Source organism: Neophocaena asiaeorientalis, unplaced genomic scaffold (genome assembly GCF_003031525.2).
Source record: "Neophocaena asiaeorientalis asiaeorientalis breed wild unplaced genomic scaffold, Neophocaena_asiaeorientalis_V1.1 scaffold479, whole genome shotgun sequence".
Taxonomy (NCBI): Eukaryota; Metazoa; Chordata; class Mammalia; order Artiodactyla; family Phocoenidae; genus Neophocaena; species Neophocaena asiaeorientalis.
This window is the reverse complement of record NW_020173774.1, coordinates 1,733,771-1,750,431: the sequence shown is the minus strand read 5'-3', so window position 1 is coordinate 1,750,431 and position 16,661 is coordinate 1,733,771. Positions and strand designations below refer to the sequence as shown.

General features: G+C 38.8%; 1 non-coding gene across 1 annotated transcript; it reads left to right on the top strand.

Moving 5' to 3' along the window:
* Window positions 1-15,409: 15,409 nt before the first annotated feature.
* LOC112404027 (U1 spliceosomal RNA) lies at window positions 15,410-15,572 on the top strand. The gene has a single exon (XR_003004028.1). It is a non-coding gene; the product is annotated as a U1 spliceosomal RNA (small nuclear RNA).
* The last annotated feature ends 1,089 nt before the right edge of the window (window positions 15,573-16,661 follow it).

Genomic DNA, 16,661 nt, shown 5'->3' with positions numbered 1-16,661 from the left:
ATGCTTTTTTCCTAAAATTTGACCCATGATCCATTTTGACTTAGTATTTGTACATAAGATGTGTGGTTTACAATCAAGGCCCATTTTATGCTTATGGATAGCTCTAGTACCACTTAGTGAAAAGGTTATCTGTTTTCCATTAGTTGTTTTGGCTCTTTTGTCAAAAATGTGTTGGATATATTTGTGTGGATCTATTTCTGGGTTCTCTGTTGTATGGCATTGATCTATATGTCTATACCTCCACTAGTATCACATTTATTGTATACCCTAGCCATATAGTAAGATTTAACATTGGGAAAAATAATTTCCCCCACTTAATTCTTCTTTATCAAAATTGCTTTGGCTATTATAGAGCTTTTCTCCTTTCATAAATTTAAAAATAACCTTATTTACAAAACAGAAATAGAGTCACAGATGTAGAAAACAAATTTATGGTTACCAAGGGGGAAAGAGCGGGTGAGGGGGGATAAATTGGGAGACTGGGATTGACATATATGTATGACTATAAAACAGAAAACTAATAAGAACCTACTGTACAGCACAGGGAACTCAATACTCTGTAATTACTTCTGCATCGGCAGGCGGACTCTCAACCACTGCGCCACCAGGGAAGCCCGCCACTTCTCAAGGACTGAAAAATGTTATGCCATTTCTGTCTGCCACATGGTTTCAGTTATGACATCCTTTGTCATTCAAATTGGTGGTTTTTAATAGATAATGTGTCCTCTATCTCTGGCTGTTTATAAGATTTTTTTCCTTCACTATTAGTTTTTAGAAGTTTGTGATATTTCTTGGTGTATATTTCTTTTGGTTTATCCTATTTGGGGTTCAGTCAGCTTCATGGATCTGTAGGGGGGTTTTTTTGTTTGTTTTTTACTGGGGTATAGTTGTTTTACCTTTCACACCAATTTGGAAAGTTTTTAGCTATTATTTCTTCTGGGACTCCAATAATATAAATGTTAGATGTTGGTTATATAAATCCCTGAGACTGTTTTTTTTCTTTAGTCTATTTTCTCTTTATTGTTCAGATTGAATAAATTCTATTGATTTGACTTCAAGTTCATGGATTCAGTGCTCTGTCATATCCACTCTGCTATTGATTCCATTCAGCAAGTTTTTCATTTAAGTTATTGTATTTTTGAGTTTATTTTTGTTTGGTTCTTTTTTATAACTTCTATTTCTTTACTGAGATTTTCTATATTTTTCTTTGTTTCAAGAGAATTTATAATTGATTATGGGGCATTTTTGTCAGAGTTGATTTAAAATTCTTGTCAAATAATTCAACATCTCAGGGTTAGTGTCTGCTGATTGTCATTTCATTTTCAAGTTGTGGTTCTCCTGTTCTTAGTATAAAGAATGATTTTTTATTGTATCCTGGACATTTTGGTCATTTAGTTAAGGGACTTTTGATCTCATCTAAACCTATTTTAACAGAAAGTTACTCTTTTTAAGTTTAGCATATAGGTTCTGCCTTACTTTTGTGACTTTAGTTCTAATGAAAATTTAGTTTTCTGAGTCCTTGTTATATTACTTCAGCCTGTTTTGTTCTTCTAGTGCTGTTGGGACTCTTGTTCAATGTCTGCTAGCACAGTCTGTAGTGGCAGAAGGTACTTCCTTAAGCCACCTGCTACTGAGAGACCTTTGGTAGAGAAGAAGAAAAAAATCCCTTAGCCTGGGTCTCCCTATACCTCTAGGTGGAAAGCAAGGAGACACAGGTCTTCATTGCTGTTGCCACTGTTAATGGATGGGATAACCCACCAGTGCCCCAGTTGTGCCGTGGCAGCTTAGACAGCCTAGGGCTTCACTGCTACCTATGAATTAGATCACCCACTGAGCATGGCTTATGGAGCAGGGGCAAGATGGCCTGGGGATTTTCTGCTGCTTCCGTAAGCAGAATAGACTACCCACCAGGGTCCTGGTTGTGGACCAGGGCTGAGGTGGCTGTGTTTTCACTGCTGCCATTGCTGATTTTCTAGTGATGGAGCAGGGACTGAGATTTCTCACTAGATCTCTGTTGGACTTCCCTTTTCTTGGTCTTTTGGCAGGAGAGAGAGGCCTTTTTCTTGTCTTTATCTATGCCTGTCAGTTGTTCTGGGTCCTAGACTTCTCCAGTGCCTAGTTCAAGGATATATGAGAGATATAAAACAAACAAACAAACAAACAAAGAACAACAACAACAACAAAAAAGGAGGGAACTCACCACATTGTTATTCCTCAAGTCCTGAGGTCTCTGGCCAGTCTGCCTTTTTCTTTCCAGCTTTCAGAGTCCTTTTATCACTCTCTGTTTAATAATTTCTTGGTATTTAGTTATATTTAGAGAGAGGAGCAGGGAAAAGTCAATCTATAGTATCTTGTTCTGGACCTGAAATTCCAGAAAGCAATATAATTTTGACTTCATAATCTGGTCGTTAATCCACTGAAATTGATTTTAGTATATGATGTGAGGCAGATATCTAATTTCTTTTTCTCCCATATGGATATCCAATTTTCTTGGCACCATTTTTGAAAAGTCTGTCTTTCATCTAATTCTCTGCAGGGCTCACCTCTGCACTGTATCAAGAGTCTATTGCTTAGCTTGCTATTCTATGGCATTGCTCTATTTTACTATCACTGCACCAATGCAACACCAACCTAGTTATAATATCTTTTATAGTAAGTCTTGATATATGGTGGTGCAAATATTCTAACAATATTTTTTATATTTATTTTATATCCAGCAAACTTGTTAAAATTTTCTTATTACATTTAAAATTTTATCTATGGAATCTTTTTGGATTTTCTATGTGCACAGTTATATCATTTTTAAGTGATGACTTTTTTTCCTTTTCAATCATTTTTTTGGGAGTGGTAAAGGGAGAAGGAAGGTTTTTTGTGTGTTGGTCAAAACCTCTAGTACAATATTGAATTGATAGAAGTGGGGGTAATGAAATTCATTGTTTTGTTCTTCCTTTCAAAAGGAAAGCATCCAGAGCTTTACCATTAAGTATGATGTTTGCTATAGGTTTTGGTAGATAAGTTTTATCAAAACAAAGAGGTTTGGGCTTCCCTGGTGGCGCAGTGGTTGAGAGTCTGCCTGCCGATGCAGGGGACACAGGTTCGTGCCCCGGTCCGGGAAGATGCCACATGCCGTGGAGTGGCTGGGCCCGTGAGCCATGGCCGCTGAGCCTGTGCGTCCGGAGCCTGTGCTCCACAACGGGAGAGGCCACAACAGTGAGAGGCCCGGGTACCGTAAAAAACAAAAAAAAAAAACAAAGAGGTTTCCCTCCATTCCTATTTTGCTAAGTGTTTTCTTTTCATCATGAATGGATAGTAAATTTTGTAAAAATTAAAATGATAGAAAAGGACATACTATACTAACACTAGTTAAAAGAAGGCTGGAGTGAAAAAAGTAACAAAAAAACTGCTAAAAAAAAGATCAAGATGAAAATAAAATTAATTACATGGGACTGAGTGAACTGATGAGGTTGATTATAATTTTTGTGACTTTCTGTTTGAATAAAAAAGAAAAATCCCACAAGGACTCAGAGGCAAAAAATATACAAATCAATTTTCACTGCAAAGTAAAGGAACTGTTACAGTGGAGGATTACTGGACTAAATGTCAATATTATGACATAGTATGAGTGTGTTTCGTGTTTGGTAATTGCAGTCATTGTTGCTTTTGTTGTGGTCATCCATTTACAATGCTTGGTGTCAGTTTATTTATCTCTTGTAAAAATAAAATACAGTGTTTGTGTGTGAAAATAAAAAAGAAAGAAAGCATAGGCATCCAGCAAGCATGTTTTGTAATATAAATTATACAATATTATAAAGCTAATCATAAATATTAAAATGGAATCCATATAAAATTAAAAACTACTGGGAATTCCCTGGCAGTCCAGTGGTTAGGACTCCATGCTCTCACTGATGCGGCCCTGGTTTCAATCCCTGGTTGAACCAGGTGGAACCAAGATCCTGCAAGCTGCCGTGTGGCATGGCCAAAAAAATAAAAAAATAAAATAAGGCTGGAGTGCTTATATTAGTGTCAGACAATTAGATTCCTAGCAAAGAATATTACAATAGAATAATAAAGACATTTATGTCATAATGATGAAGGGATAAATCTATCGATAACATAAAACAATTCTAAACATTTATGCATCTAATAATAGAGTTTTAAAATACATGAAATAAAAATTGATAGACCTAAGGAAAGAAATAGACAAATCCACAGGTATAGTTGGAGATTTCTCTTAGAGATTTTTCCTCTTTTAATACTCGATAAAATCAAGTAACAGGAAATCAGCAATGATATAGAAGGCTTAAATACACTATCAAACAACTTGACCTAACTGATATCCATAGGATATTCCATCCAACAACTATAGAATACATATTATTTCTAAATGCATATTTAACATTTATCAAGGTAGACCAAATTCAGGCCCCTAAAATGAATCTAAACAAATTTAAAGAGATTCAAGTCATGTAAAGTACATTCTCTAACCAAAATGGAAGTAAATAGAAATCAAACCCACAAAAATATTGGGAAATTTTCTGAAAATTAGGAAACTAAATAACATACTTCTAAATAACCTATGAGTCAAGGAAGAAACCAAAAGACAAAATCAAAAACACTTTGAACTGAATGAAAACACAATGTATCAAAATTTGTGGGATTATTAAAGTAGTACTAGAGACAAATTTATACCACTAAGTATCTATTTTAGAAAAAAATGATCTCAAACACATAAACTCAGCTTCCACCTTAAAGGACTGAAAAAAATCCAATAAAACCTAAAATAAGTAGAAGAAAGGAAATAATAAAGACCAGATCCCAGTAGAAATCAATGAAATAGAAACATTTTTAAAAATCAATAAATTCAGCAGCTTATTTTTTAATAAATATACGTATATACATAATGTAATAATAAGTAATAAATATTGTTTAATAATGACAAAATTGGTAAACCTCTAACCAAACTGATCAAGGAGAACAATAAAGAGAGAACACACAAGTTGCCAATATCAGATATGAAAAGGGATATCACTACAGATTCTATAGATATTAAAATGGTAATAGGGAACTATTATGAACAATTTTATGCTAATGCATTTAATAAATTAAATATAATGTAAAACTCCTTGAAAATCACAAACCAGCAAAGCTCACTCAAGAAGAAATAGCCTGAATAGCCCTGTATCTGTTAAAGATATTAAATTTGTAAATAAAAACCTTCCAACAAAGAAAACTCCAGGCCCAAATGGCTTCATCTGTAAATTCTGCCAAACACTGAAAGAAGACATTAGAATGATTCTATTCAAACTCTTCCAAAAAAATTGAACAGGAGGGAATACTTACCAGCTCATCCTAAGGTCAGCAGTACCATGAAAACAAATCCAGACAAAAACATTACAAGAAAACTACAGAATAATATTCCTTATAAACATAGATGCCATGATTATAAACATTTTAAAAAAACCAAATCAACAATAGTATATCTTGACCAAATAGGGTTTATCCCATGAATTATCCCATGAATCAATGTTAAAGTTGATTTAACATTTAAAATGAATCAAATTCACCATACTAACAAACTGAAAGAGAATAACCATATAATTATCTCAACAGGTGAAGAAAAAGCATTTGACAAAATTCAACATCCATTTTTGATTAAAAAAAAACAACTTTTAGCAAACTTACAATTGGAAAGTAATTTCCTCAATCATATGAAGGGAATCTATAAAAACCTCTAGTCAATATCACAATGATGGCAGGCTGAATTTTTCCCCCTAAGATCAAGAACAAGACAAGGATATCCAGACTTACTACTTTTACTCATTATGTTGCAGTTTCTAGCCAGTGCAATAAGGCAAGAAAAAGAAATAAAAGGCATCCAGATTGGTAAGGAAGTATTAGAACTGTCTTAACATACATACACATATGATTCACATACAATATGATTGTCTATCTAGAAAATGGGATGCAATCTTTAAAAACAAGTTACTGAGACTAATACAGGAGTTTAGCAAGATTGCAGATTGCAAGATCAATATACAAAAGTCAGCTGTATTTCTATATACTAGCAATGAACAATTAGAAATTGAAATATTTTTAAAAGATAATAGCATCAAAATATGAAATAATTAGGTATAAAACTGGAAGAATATATGCAAAACCTGTCATTTAAGACTACAAAAAATTGTCAAGAGAAATAAAAGAAGACCTAAGTAAATGAAGAGATATACCTTGTTTATAGGTTTAAAGGCTCAGTATTGTTAAAATGTCAGTTGTCCTCAAATAGGTTCAAGACAATCTCTATTTAAAATTTCATAAGGCTTCTTTTTGGTAGATATATACAAGATGACTCTAAAAGTTACACTGAAATGTAAAGGTTGTAGAATAGCTAAAATAAATTTTTAAAAGAAGTGCAAAGTAGAGTTAACACTACCTGTTTTTAGAGTCAATATAAAGGTACAGTAATTAAGATAGTGTGATGTTGGCATCAGATAGACTGACAGATCAATGGAACAGAATGGAGAATCTAAAAATTACAAACAGACACACACTGATTTTTGACAAAGGGCAAAGGCAGTTCAGTGGAAGAAATATAGTCTTTTTAACAAAAGGATATCTGTGTGCAGAAAAATGAATTCCAATCAATATACCAAAAAAAACTTAAAATCGATTAGATACATTAATGTAAAACTGAAAAATATGACAATTCTAGAATAAAACATAGTAGCAAATCTACTTCTTTGGATATTATACACTATTTTTATTGTTTTGCTACTGGGTAATATTTAGTGGTAATCATATTTTATTACCATCTTCTTCTGTGCTTGTCTCTATATCCCAGGAGCTGGAAACCTGAAACTAAATTTCTCAAACTCTTTAACACTAGATTTTGAAATGCAGTGTAAGTTCTGCCAATGAATATCCTCATATGTAACCTGGAGAGTAGGAATGAAGGAATGACCTTTCCTTCTTTGACAGTGGTGATGGCTGATGTACGGGTTGTGGAAAACATGAACTTTTGCAGCAGTTGGACACTGCATTTCACTGCCTTTCTGATTTTACTCCTCCAATCTTTCCAATGATTTAAACACAACTCCTAATTCCTTATATTTATTTTTTTCCTGCTTGAAATACTTTGTTTCTTTTTCTGTGCTGAATCATGACCAATATATTCTAAAATATATAAGATGTATGCTTAAGTTATCAAAGCCAAATGTGAATATCTTAATCTTCATAACACATAACCCAAAGATCTTATAACACTTTAACTCCATTAATTCTATATTTTTAAAATTAAGCTTCAAGATTTTATACTTATTCTTTTGTATATTCAATGTTCATGTGGATTACTCACTTATTTACAACTTTCCTTTCTCTTGATTCCTTTCTACATTTCACATTTTCCATCTGGAATCATTTTTTTTCTGCCTGAAATACATCATTTAGAATTTATTTTACTGAGGGTTTGTTGATAAGAACTCTGTTTAGTCTACCTAAAATGTCTTTATTTTGTGCTCATTACTAAAGGATATTTTCACTAAATGTAGAATTATTTATTAGCTATTAATTTTGTCAACATACTTAAGACATTCTTCCTTTGCCATCTAGTTTCCTTTATTATTGTTGGGAAGTCAGCAATTAACCTCTCATTCATTTGAAAACAACCTGTATTTCTTTAAATCTTCTATTAAGATTTTCTCTTTGTCTGTGTTGTTCTATGATGTGTTTACATGTTTTCTACATTTATAAGGCTTCTTGAATTTATGGATTTATGACACTCATTGGTCCTGAAAATTCTTAGCCACTATCTCTTCAAATATTGCTTCTGCCCTATTTTCTCTCTCCTCTCCTGGTATTCTGATTAAATGTATGTTAGACCTCCTCACTCTATCCTGTGTATCACTTGACTACTCTTCATTTTCTAGCTTTCTGTCTCTTCATGTCATACATATGCTACTTTCTTCTGGCATATCTTCCAATTTACTAATTTCTTCTTCAGCTGTGTTCGATCTGCAATTAAACTCATTTTTGGATTTCTAATTTTAATAGTTGGAGTTTTCATTTTCAGAAGCTCTATTTTTAAAAAAATCTGACAATATTTATAGCTTCCTTCTCATACATATATATTTACACTTCTTTTTATTTCCTCAAACAGAGCATTATGGATGCTATGCTGCACTGCCCACTTCCATTTGGAATAAGAGATCCCTTTACTCAGCTGATGGGAATGTTGTTGTCTGACAACCTCTTTGGATCTTGCCTTGGTGGAAAAGAGGTTCCTTACCTTAGTTGAAAAAAGGGTCTTCCTAGGGGTGAGTCATATCTAAGGATTGGCTGCAATGGGGATTTAACAACCTAAATCTCTCCCTCCAATTCAGGATATCTCTGAAGAGCCATCCTAGCTTCAGAGCTTCCTCTCGTGTTGGCTGAGGCCTGTTGAGACTGCATCCCAGTCTGACTTCTTCCTCTGCCCAATCCTGCTTTCTTTTCTTCCCCCACAGGTGTTGATCCCCAATAAACTTTCTAAACTCTAATATCTATCTCAGAGTCTGAGTCCCTGAGAATCCAAGCTGCAACCCAGGGCAAACATAATTGTTTTATAATTTCTCTCTGGTAATTTTGATACTAAATTCCTTGTTGATATATTTCTATTGCTTTGTTTGTTTCTGCTTTTCCATGCTTATTTTGTTCTTTGTAACTTGGTTATCTTTGATTTTATGATACCCATTATATTTAAAATAATTATTTGTAATATTTGAGGCCAAGGATGCAAGTGCTTTCCTTTGGAGAAAAACTTCATTTCTTCTTTCAAGTGCCATAGATATATCAGTATAGGACCACCCTACGCCAAGTTCATGCCCTAAGGCTCCTTGGACCATGTAGAAGATGTGAAACAAGACTGCAAAACTGTAGGCAGGCTGGATTCCTTCTGGTTCACATTTATACCAGCTTATTGTGTAATGTATCACATATTAGACTTCAAACCTTGTACAGATCTTGGATTTTCATTTTTACCCCCCATTTTTTATAAGGACTTCAAAACAAAAGTTCAAAATTCCCCAAACTGGCCAATGCTCTTAAGGCAAAAATGTCTTCTGTGTTGCCTTTACTGCTCACATTTTCCCTTAATTAATTTTCCCAGTAATTCCTTACTATCTTGTTATCTATTTGATACTTTTAAGAGGATTTGTAGTTTTTTCTCAATGGGTAATTAGAACCAAATAACCTCGCCCACTATTATGGAAAGCTAGGAGCACCAGTCCCACCCACTTCATGCAGATATTTTTGAGATATGATATATTCAAGAGTGTCAGGAAAGGAATTCAGATAGCCAGAATCTAGCAGTGGCTACTAGTTTGCTTTGTTCTAAAAGACTGTAAGCTTCCTTCTAACCTCAGAAGAAAAGAGTGCCAAGATGGATGAATGATGTCTGCCATGGTCACAGGAGGTGGTTAGCCATAGAAATCCTGGGGCCAGATAATTCTGAAAATGTTTTCCAATTCTATGGACCTCTGAATTTATGAATATGAAGGGCTATTTTTGCCTAAACTTTAGCTAATCCTCTCATTTTATAAACTGCTCAGCCTGAGGTTAAGACTCTCCATGGTCTTGTCCCAACCTATATTGCCAGACTCTCCTGCTACTACACCATATGCACCACAAGCCATAGTTAATCAGACACTTTGTCTTCCCTGAAACATCTTTCAAGCTTTCCATCTCCAGCAACTTGACTCAGAGTTTCACTGCTTGGAACACTTGCTCCCCATTGTACACACAGAAATTGTGGACATTCTTCTAACTTAGCTCAAATCTCATCTCAACCATAAAGCTCTCTTTGGTCTTCCTACTGGATTGCTCCTTCCTTTGATCTGTCAGAGCTTCTGAAACCTTTCCAGCAAACTTAGCCTTTCTCTCTCTTTTTCCTATATTATCTGGGTCTTTCTTTAATCTCTTGTTCTATATTGTTAGGTGCAAGAGACTCAGGCTGGGACTGCCTTATCTTTGTACCTAACATAGCTTGATACTCAACATGTCTCCTTCCAGGGGAGAAGTCTCTGATGAAGGAGAAAAGTCCTATTCCTCAGTATTATTTGTTCTTCAGATGTGGGCAGTAGGAGCTACTCATGTGCTGAGGGATAACTCTAGATCCCCTGAGCTGTGCCCACCTCTCTCCAGAGTCCTGGGACAGCTGTTTCTAGGGCTCATACTGAAGCACAGACAGTAGGACCAGGAGCCACATACATGCTTTGGAGGCCAGGACATGAAGGCAGGAGTAGGGCATGCCTGGGTTGCTGTCACCCACCAGCAACAGAACCGGCCAGGCCAAGCATAGTTGAGTATTTAAAATACACTAAAGTCCTGCTGCCTTTGAAGTTGGAAACTATCTCTATTTAATCAGAGAGAAACAACTTTTCAAAAGACTTTTTCCCCTCTTTTTTACCTTCAGCTTGCTGGCTTCTCCTGTGGTTAGTAGCATGAATAAAACATGCATATCCCAATTAAATCTTGATTTAATTTCACTTCTTTGCAAAGCTGATGAACTCCAGTGCTTTCATAAAGACACTGAGCATTAGCATTCTTTTGTTATGCACAATCCATTCTGAGGAACAAGGGGCTAAAAATAATCAGCTGCCTCTCTCCTGGCCTTGCGAAGCTCTCAGTGAGTTAGGGAGAAAGGAAAACACACACACACACAGCTCCAGCTAGGCTAATCCTCCCTGCAGAGACCCCCTGGTAACTGCAGAGAAGGAGAGCACATTTGACCATGAGGAACATCTTAAGGTTGGAAGGCAAACACAGTCTGCAAAAAAAGACACCTTCCTAGGGACTCTTGGGCACTTCACCTGGAAGAGTCAGTAGCTCACAGTGATTTGAGAGTCCCTTCCCCTGCTTCCCAGGAGGCACCAACAGCAGAAAGTGCTGGACCAAACTGCACCATCCCAGAAGGCTGACTGAGCTTTTTGGTTACCACTTGCTTTTGAGTTTGAAAAATATGAAATTCCCCTGCAAGTTTGTTCTCATCATTTCAAAAAATAAATACATAATGAAGACTGGAAGGAAATGCATGAAGTTATTTCTGGATGATAGGATAATGGACCATTTTTATATTATTCCACATACTTTGCAGTTTTTGAACTCTTTTTAATAAGCAGAACTATATTTTATCATCAGAAAAAGTTATCTTAAAGAGACACATGTATTGAGCTCCCCTACTATATTCTGGAAGAGTGATTATCTCAGAAAAAAGTCCCTAAGTTCAAGGAGTTTTTAACCTACATAAGGTAACTAGTAGTAGACAAGGTAACTAATAATAAGAACTAAAGTTTGAGGTCTTGGTTCTAAGAGGTCTAGAGAAATAACTCTCTGTGAAGGTAGCGGTAGATAAAGAAGACCTTCCAGAGGACGTGGCACTAGAAAACTCTGGATCTCAGGATTAAAATGGCCTTGGGAGTCATGTAGACAAACCCTACATTTCATCTTAAATTTCATCTTCATCAGCCCCAGGGAACAAACCCCTGGAGAACATAGTCATTATCTGACCAGAGACTTGATACTGTCCAAGGCAGTATGATCCATGTTTGGGTTTCTCTTACTACCAGGAGGTTCTCTCTCACACTGAGCTTGAATTGGTACCCTGGTGGCTCTGATTTGCCTCCTGAGGTCACATGTACTAGATCTGCCCTTTCTTCTGCAAGACGGTCCTTCTCATCTTTCACATCGGCTTTTGCACATTTCTTCTGAATTCTTTCTTTTCTTGACTAAACAGCTATAGTTTCTTCAACCACATCTCAAACGGCACAACTTCCAACTGCCGAGGGCTTTGAAAAATGGGTGAAACTCACACAAAATGAGAGAAAGGGGAATGAATATTCTTAGCAAGGAAAATGGTACAAGCAAGACACAGATTTTGAGGGAGACCAAGTATGTGGATTGGTCTAGGAAGAAGCCAGTTGATCTGGGGCTGAGTTTAACTGGGGAGTTTGTAGGAGGTTCAGGTAGAGAGGTAGGGAGGCTGGCCCCCTGGGGAAACCCTGGATTGTAGGCTCCATTTCCCACACACTGAACAATCTCTCTCATTCCAAGAGGAGCCTGCTCTGGGATTAAGGAGATCTCCTTGTAACCAGGTGCTATAGCTTCATGAGAACCCAGGCCACTGTGGACCCAGTAGGAGATGGCCAGAGAGAAGACAGCCATGAAAAGATGCTTGGTGTTTAGTTACTGCAGACAGCTTTTCCCTCAGCTTCTAACTTACCCTGTGATCTGACCAGCAAATCATAGACAATCCACAGCCAGCTTGTGGAGGAAGACTCCCTGAGGTCTCCATGTCCTTGGGGATATGTCAGTTTAGCCAAACTGGAGGTGGTTAGTAGGGGCAAGCTTCAAAGAGCTTGTCCCTGAGATACAGGCTGATTTCATGGTTTGTGCAAGGAGGATGCTAGAAAAGAGGAGGAGCCACAAAGAACATGACAGGCCAGGGCAGGCATGGGACAGAGAGCTCAGGGCACAGAGGGGGTCGGAGGACAGGTCTGAGGGTAGTTGCTACCTGTGAATTCTCTCTCATCCTCAAATTCCTCCAGTCTCATGGAGCTGGAGTGAATACCAAAGGATGGATGGATGCAATGAAAATGGTGCAGAGGCTGTACATACTCAGGACATCATGATGATGAAAATGGCAAGCCTGACATCTGTGGGCCCTGCAGCAAGGGTCGTAGGGAAGCAGCCTGACTGGGACTGCCCATCTTCCCTTCCCAAACTTGGTTCCACCCTATGCGACAAGAGGACCTGCATGCATGTGTGTGAATACTCCAGACCATATGTCTAAGCTCCATTCCTTGCTTTGAGAACCCAGAACCTGGTCTTGAAGAAGGGGTTGTGAGATCCAGGGGTCATGTCCTGTGGGTGCCAAAGATGTGGACACAGCAGGACAGGAGAAAAGCCAGTGCTGGGCCCCTCTAAGCATGGAGCCCAGAGCCAGGGCCCTGGTAATGTAGGGCTAAAGATAGTATGGATGAAGGTCTGATGACCCTAAAACAGTGAAATAGAAGCAAACCACACAGGACTGGACTCAAATCCTAGGTTTAATACTGACTTTCTTAGTCATTTAACGTCTTAGAGTTGTAGGTTCCTCCTGGACAAATCTGAGACTTCACACCTGCCTTGCAGAGTGGTTCATTTCTGCCAAATATCAGCCTTCCGATAAACAATGGTTATTGTTGTCTTTAACATAAAGTCAATTGGCAGAGGACAGCAAACTCAGAGCAGTGAGAAGAGAGAGCAGAACCCTTGGGAGAGGGAGTGATCAAGGAGAGTGGAGAGAGGTAGGTGAAGTTTCCCTTAGGGGCTGAAGACACCCTTGGACAGCTTAGGTAGATTCAGATATGTCCAACCCTGGCCACGGGTCCACAGCTCACAGGCCTTCAAAATTGTTTTGTGTTATTTCATCTGAGCAGGCTCCTGCTCCATGTTCAGAAAAAAAAGTCTGGGCTTCCCTGGTGGCGCAGTGGTTGACAGTTCACCTGCCAATGCAGGGGACACGGGTTCATGCCCTGGTCTGGAAAGATCCCACATGCCGCAGAACGGCTGGGCCCGTGAGCCATGGCCGCGGAGACTGTGCTCCGCAATGGGAGAGGCCACAACACTGAGAGGCCCGCGTACAGCAAAAAAATTTTTTAAAATAAATAAAATTAAAAGTCTACTGCTTTTTAAAATCTCCAGACTGTCTCCCACCCTCCATTTTGCACAAGTCCAGCCCACGCTGAGACTCTCTCCCATACAGGTTACACAACTGAGCCTCCAAACAGCTCACACCAGTAAACAGGCCCCCAAGACCCAGGAGGCACACACTGTGGGAAATGCACACACGGGTAGAGACAGACCTGCTAAAACGTTCACAGGTTGGAGGTCTTTCTCCCGAAGGCAGACGAGATATTGCTGCAGTAAAAGGTGAAATTGCTCAGCCCTGTCTTCCAAGCACGGACCAGGGAGGAATCCCTAAGACCAGGCTGACACAGCTCATAAATCTCCCACATTTCTGTTTGTCCCAACCTGCATCATTTCAAGTACATGTGGGATTGTCACATTTTAAGAAAATAAATTAAATGAAATGGTAGATTCGCCTTTGTGATCCTGATGTGCAGATTACATATTATTACGTTATGTATCTCACACCCTCCAGTGCATTTGCACTAGGGTATGATTATTGGATTTTGATGTATTGCCAACCTCAAACTCAAATAAATATTTTTCTCTACTAAGTGATGCTGGGAAGGAAGGCACTTCTTAAACATAAAGCCTATTTGTGTGGTTTAATAAGAAATGCAAGGAAGCCAAAGTGAGGAAGAATAAATATGCCAGCTCTGGTCTTCCATGGTAAGTCTTGTATATCTAGTTCCTTAAACCCCAGAAAAATAGACAGACACAGAAAAGAGGCCTGGAGCCTGCTCTAATTCTCAGAAGAATTCATGCACTCACTCAACAGACATTTATTCAACATCTACTATGTGTCAGGCACGGTTCTGGACATCAAAGGTAGGACAGTGAAGAAGGCAGACAAAAATCCCTGCCCTCCAAAAATCTGCATTCTAGAAATAAGAAAATCAACGAGTAAAATACATAACATTCCTGTGGATAAGAGCCTTAGAGAAAAATTAATTTAGTCAGTGGGATAGGGAGTATGCTTGGTACCAATTATAAATGGGTGGTCAGAAATGGCCTTGTGGAAAGAGTAACATTTGACACAAGCCCTGTAGGAAGTGAGGCAGCCAACCCTGGAGATATCTGCAAGAGGGAAGTGCGTGAAAGCAGATGGAACAGTAAGTCCAGAGACCCTGAGACAGCAGCAGGTTTGCAATATTCAGAAGACAGTCAAAGCCTGAAGCAGAGCAAGGTTAAGCAAGGGGCAGTGAAGTAGAAGTGAGGAGTCAGAGAGGTGATGGGGGATGGGGTGGCCAAATTGGTAGGGCCTTATAGGCCACTGTAATAACCTTGGACTATTTTAGGTCTGTTGTACAGTGATGGGTGAAACATATATTGCCCCTGCTTTTTCAGAGACTACCCTATGACTGAAAATCCTTAAGTAGCCAAATATGTATAGAGTGAGAAATGTTATAGTTGGGGAGGAGTGCTTGAGAGGAGTGATGGGTAAGTCAGAGAGAGACTCCTTCCAGCCCACCGCTACCCCCTCCACCATGGAAACCTCTCTTCGAAAGTCTCTGGTTATCTGAAGACACCACTCAAGAAGGGGTCTGACCTCCCTTCTTTACTGCCCTTAATGTAGCTTAAACAGTTGGCAAACTTTAGAAACCAAGAGAAAAAGAAATATTAAAAAGGACATAGAATTTAATATGGTACAATTTCACTTCTCACGTAGGTCTAAAGAAATGTAACTTTATGTCATTAAAAATATATATGGATACTTACCTGGCAGGGGAGATACCATGATCATGAAGGTGGTTTACCCAGGACAAGGCTCACTCATTGCACTGCGAGTGTGCTGACACCTGCAATTTCCCCAAATGGGGGAAACTCAACTGCATAATTTGTGGTAGTGGGGAACTGCATGCGCGCTTTCCCCCAGCAATTTGTGGTTAATAATAGAACTGACCAGTTGAGCTGAATGAAAGGTGTAAAAACGTTTGAGGTGGACTTTCTCTCATAGTGCAGTGATTGAGAATCTGCCTGCTAATGCAGGGGACATGGATTTGAGCCCTGGGAAGATCCCACATGCCGCAGAACAACAGGGCCCATGAGCTGTAACTACTGAGCTTGTGTGTCTGGAGCTTGTACTCCCCAATGAGAAATGCCACGACAATGAGAGGCCCTCGCTCGCCACAACTAGAGAAAGTCCACACACAGAAACGAAGACCCAACACAGCCAAAAATAAATAAATAAATTAAAAAATAATTTTTAAAAAATATATGGAATCCTAGAAGATGGTGGAGTAGAAGGCCATGTGCTCATTCCCTCTTGTGGGAGCACTGGAATCACAACTAACTGCTGAACAATCATCGACAGGAAGACACTGGAAATCACCAGAAAAGATACCCCACATCCAAAGACAAAGGAGAAGCCAAAATGAGATGGTGGGAGGGGCGCAATCACATAAAATCAAATCCCATAACTGCTGGGTGGGTGACTCACAAACTGGAGAACACTTATACCACAGAAGTCCACCCACTGGAGTAAAGGTTCAGAGTCTCACGTCAGGCTTCCCAACCTGGGGTCCGGCAATGGGAGGAGGACTTCCTAGAGAATCAGATATTGAAGGCTAGTGGGATTTGATTGAAGGACTTCAACAGGACTGGGGGAAACAGAGATTCCACTCTTGGAGGGCACATGAAGGTAGTGTGCACATCGGGATGCAGGGGAAGAAGTGGTGACCCCATAGGAGACTGAACCAGATCTACCTGCTAGTGTTGGAGGGTCTCCTGCAGAGGCAGTGGGTGGCTGTGGCTCACTGTAAGGACAAGGACACTGACAACAGAAGCTCTGGGAAGTACTCCTTGGCGTGAGCCCTCCCAGAGCCCACCATTAATCCCACCAAAGAGCTGGTTAGGCTCCAGTGATGGGTCACCTCAGACCAAACAACCAACAGGGAGGGAACCCAACCCCACCCAACAGCAGAGAAGAGGATTAAAGTTTTACTGAACTCTGCCCACCAGAG